Source organism: Dermochelys coriacea, chromosome 8 (assembly GCF_009764565.3).
Source record: "Dermochelys coriacea isolate rDerCor1 chromosome 8, rDerCor1.pri.v4, whole genome shotgun sequence".
In the NCBI taxonomy this organism is placed as follows: domain Eukaryota; kingdom Metazoa; phylum Chordata; order Testudines; family Dermochelyidae; genus Dermochelys; species Dermochelys coriacea.
Genome location: NC_050075.1, coordinates 96,516,270 through 96,521,156, shown reverse-complemented (window position 1 = coordinate 96,521,156; position 4,887 = coordinate 96,516,270).

Sequence of the window (4,887 nt, the reverse complement as noted above, 5' to 3'; positions counted from 1 at the left end):
TACTCACTCCTGCCGCTGGCCCTTCCTAAATAGTGCTCGTGAGCCGGGGCACTTACAAAAAGAACAGGAGGACTCGTGGCACCTTAGAGACTAACAAATTTATCGGAGCATAAGCTTTCCTGAGCTACAGCTCACTTCGTCGGATGCCTTTCTTGGTAACCCTCAGTGGGATCAGAGGGTAATGTGGTGTTGGAGAGCTGCCTAGTCGCCTCTTGTTCGTACTCCGACCTATTCATGATGACGACAGCACCTCCTTTGTCAGCCTTTTTGATTATGATGTCAGAGTTGTTTCTGAGGCTGTGGATGGCACTGTGTTCTGCATGGCTGAGGTTATGGGGCAAGCGATGCTGCTTTTCCACAATTTCAGCTCGTGCACTTCGGCGGAAGTACTCCATGTAGAAGTCCAGGCTGCTGTTTTGACCTTCAGGAGGAGTCCACCCAGAATCCTTCTTTTTGTAGTGTTGGCAGGAAGGTCTCTGTGGGTTAATATGTTGTCAGAGGTGTGTTGGAAATATTCCTTGAGTCTGAGACGTTGAAAATAGGATTCTAGGTTTCCACAGAACTGTATCATGTTCGTGGGGGTGGAGGGGCAAAAGGAGAGGCCCCGAGATAGGACAGATTCTTCTGCTGGGCTAAGAGTATAGTTGGATAGATTAACAATATTGTTGGGTGGGTTACGGGAATCACTATTGTGGCCCCTTGTGGCATATAGTAGTTTAGATTGCTTCTCTACAAAAGAAAAAGGACACTAAGCTAAGTGTATTGTAAATGGCTTGTCTAGTTTTTGTAAAGTCCAGCCCCAAGGAAGTTTATGTGGAAGGTTGGTTCTTTATGAGAGTATCCAGTTTTGAGAGCTCATTCTTAATCTTTCCCTGTTTGCTGTAGAAGTGAGCTGTAGCTCACAAAAGCTTATGCTCTAATAAATTTTAGTCTTTGAGGTGCCACAAGTACGTCTTTTCTTTTTGCGAATACAGACTAACACGGCTACTACTCTGAAACCTGTCATTATGCGAGGAACTTACAGTCGCCCTGTGCTCTTTCCTCAGCTAAAGGGGACACAAGAGGCTACGTTGTGAAAAGAGTAATGGGATGACCCTAAGCCACCAGATCCGTTTGAAGGCACTGCACTTCTGTGGTTTAAAAAAAAAAAACTTGTGAAGACAGAGTGAAGCTGAAAGAGGAACAACAGGGGATGGCTGTTTAAAAAAAAGCCCACATATATAACACTAACACTTCAGTAAAAAGAAAAGGAGTGCTCGTGGCACCTTAGAGACTAACAAATTTATTTGAGCATAAGCTTTTATGAGCTACAGCTCACTTCATCGGATGCATTCAGTGAAACCCATTGTTTCATGTTCTCTGTGTATATAAATCTCCCCCCTGAATTTTCCACTGAATGCATCCCATGAAGTGAGCTGTAGCTCATGAAAGCTTATGCTCAAATAAATTTGTTAGTCTCTAAGGTGCCATAAGTACTCCTTTTCTTTTTGCAAATACAGACTAACACGGCTGCTACTCAAACACTTCAGTAAAGTGAAATCTTAAGTTCACACAGCACAGAAACTGACTTGTGATCTCCCATAATAAGATCTCATTCCATAATTGTCACAAACAACAGTAGGACAATGGCTTCAACATGCCAATTATATTTAACATACTTATTTAAGTTCCAAGATAATACCTCGTTAGGCTTGTTAATACCTCGTGGTTTTGACTCTTAGGAGTTTCAGCTAGACATTAAACTTGATAATATGAACAAACATCTTGTTGCATAAATGATGTATTCGTCAAACATCCAGAACAAACCATTTGGGACAAATTTTACTCTCAGACTAGCATAAATCTAAAGCAACTTCAGTGAAATCAGTAGAGTTATTCTAAGGAATCGTAGCAGACCCCAAAATTTAGGAGCCAATTCCCTATGTGCACACACTTTTCTTAGAATAAGCAGACTATTACCTGGAAACATTTTAATTTTTTTCCCTGTACCTTGTTAAAAATCAAAACTAGTAAAGGAAATGGAGGACACTACAACACTTGCAATCAGTATGTTGTTTCTACAAAGACAGAGTGTGGGGGCTTCTTCCAACAAGATTTATCTGTTGTGAACTAGTGCCTTCTATTACACACCTGTTGCTTTTTCTAAACACACATCAACTTGCGTTTTTGTGGTCTAATACATAAACAGCATTTTTCTGTTCAAGTGTGCATCAAACAACAAACACTTGGGGGAGGGATAGCTCAGTGGTTTGAGCATTGGCCTGCTAAACCCAGGGTTGTGAGCTCAATCCTTAAGGGGGCCATTTAGGGATCTGGGCCTAATTTGGGGATTCATCCTGCTTTGAGCAGGGGGTTGGACTAGATGACCTCCTGAGGTCCCTTCCAACCCTGATATTCTATGATATAATACCTGCAAACTTAAAGCCAGGGCCCCACGTGGCCCATCGTACATCTAATCACGGATTATGGACAAGGTGTTTTTTTTTTTTAATTTAAAGAGAAAAATCTGAACAATTCTGCACCTATTACTTTTGAATGACTTTATGAAAGCCCATTTTTTCCTCTGTAGTTAATGGCTAATTCCAGTGCACGTGTGCAATGAGGAAAGCTACTATCATTCTAGCAGTAGCTTATACTTAAAATACTGCAAATTTAAATCCAATAGTATGTAAATTAAGGCTGTAGGAGTATCTATTTACTGATTAGAAGAGGAAGTGTTTACATTGCAGTATGTGAATTACACAAGGAGTGGTACAATCTATCTAGAAAAATACTTAGCACTTTACCAACTTTAATATTAATCCTTCCTCAGAACACCTGCCTCATTTTAGAAATGGGGAAAACCGAACAAAGATTGAGACACAGAAATCCTTGTAAATGTGTATATATACACACACATATATATAGGAATAAGAAATCTTCCTTTGTCAAAGGCCACACTGACAGGAGGTGATGTTAGAACACAGAAGTTCTTAACTCCTGAATTGGTCCTTAGTCGGTTAATCCATACCGTTATTGACAAAACATAATAAAGCTACCACCCACATAGGATTATTAGATTTTAAATAGGGCTGTCTGGTGGTTAAAAAAAACTAATCACGATTAAGCACGCGGTTAATAATAGAATGCTATTTATTTATATATATTTAGAATGTTTTCTACATTTTCAAATATATAGATAGATAGGATAGATTTTAGTTACAATACAGAATACAGAGTGTACAGTGCTCACTTTATATTTTTGATTACAAATATTTGCATTTAAAAAAAAAAGAAATAGTATTTTTCAATTCACCTAATACAAGTATTGTAGTGCAATCTCTTTATCATGAAAGTTGAACTTACAAATGTAGAATTATGTAAAAAAAATTAACTGCATTCAAAAATAAAACCAGGTCAAACTTTAGAGCCTACATGTCTACTCAGTCCATCTTCAGCCAATCACTCAGACAAACAAGTTTGGTTACAATTTGCAAGAGATAATACTGCCCGCTTCTTGTTTACAATGTCATCTGAAAGTGAGAACAGGCACTCAGATGGCACTGTTGTAGCCAGCATCGCAAGATATTTATCTGCCAGATGTGCTAAAGATTCACGTGTCCCTCCCTGCTTCAACCACCATTCCAGAGGACATGTGTCCATGCTGATGACAGGTTCTGCTCAATAACAATCCAAAGCAGAGTGGACCGACACATATTCATTTTCATCATCTGAGGCAGATGCCACCAGCAGAAGGTTGATTTTTTGGTGATTTGGGTTCTGTAATTTCCCCAGCAGAGTATTGCTCTTTTAAGACTTCTGCAAGCATGTTCCACACCTCTTCCCTCTCAGATTTGGGACAGCACTTCAGATTCTTAAACCTTGAGTGGAGTGCTGTAACTATTTTTAGAAATGTCACATTGGTACCTCCTTTGCCTTTTGTCAAATCTGCTGTGAAAGTGTTCTTAAAACAAATGTGCTAAGTCATCATCTGAGACTGCTATAACATGAAATATATGGCAGAATGCGGGTAAAACAGAATAGGAGACATACAATTCCCTCCCAAGGAGTTCAGTCACCAATTTAATTAAAACTTTTCTTTAAAAAAAAAAAGGGGGGGGGGGCATATTCAGCATGGAAGCACGTCCTCTGGAACGGTAGCCAAAGCAAACAAATGTTTAGCATACCTGGCACGTAAATACCTTGCAACACCAGCTACAAAAGTGCCATGCAAATGCCTATTCTCACTTTCAGATGACATTGTAAATAAGAAGCAGGCAGGAGTATCTCCCATAAATGTAAATAAACTTGTTTTGTCTTAGTGATTGGCTGAACAAGAAGTAGGACTGAGTGGACTTGCAGGCCCTAAAGTTTTACATTGTTTTGTTTGAGTCAAGTTATGCAACAAAAAACATCAAATCTACATTTGTAAGTTACACTTTCACAATAAAGAGACTGCACTACAGTACTTGTATGAGGTGAATTGAAAAATAGTATTTCTTTTGTTTATCATTTTTACAGTGCAAATATTTGTAATCAAAAAATATAAAGTAGCACTGTACACATATTCTGTGTTGTAAGATATCAATATATTTGAAAATGTAGAAAAACTTCCAAAAATATTTAAACAAAGGGTATTCTATTAAGTGCGATTCATTTTTTTTTTAATCACAATTAATTTTTTGAGTTAAATTGTGTGAGTTGTGATTAATTGACAGCCCTAATTTTAAATAACCTCTGGAGTTCGTTATAGGTGGAGCTGGTAATCTCACCTATAGTCAAGGCTGCCTGCCATTACCCATTTACGTGTGTTGGTAGTTGTTTATAATAGAGTTGAGTGAATAATGGATTTTTCAGTGCGGTAGCTGAACTGAAAAAAGTTTCAATCTGAGTTTTCATTTTTTTCCC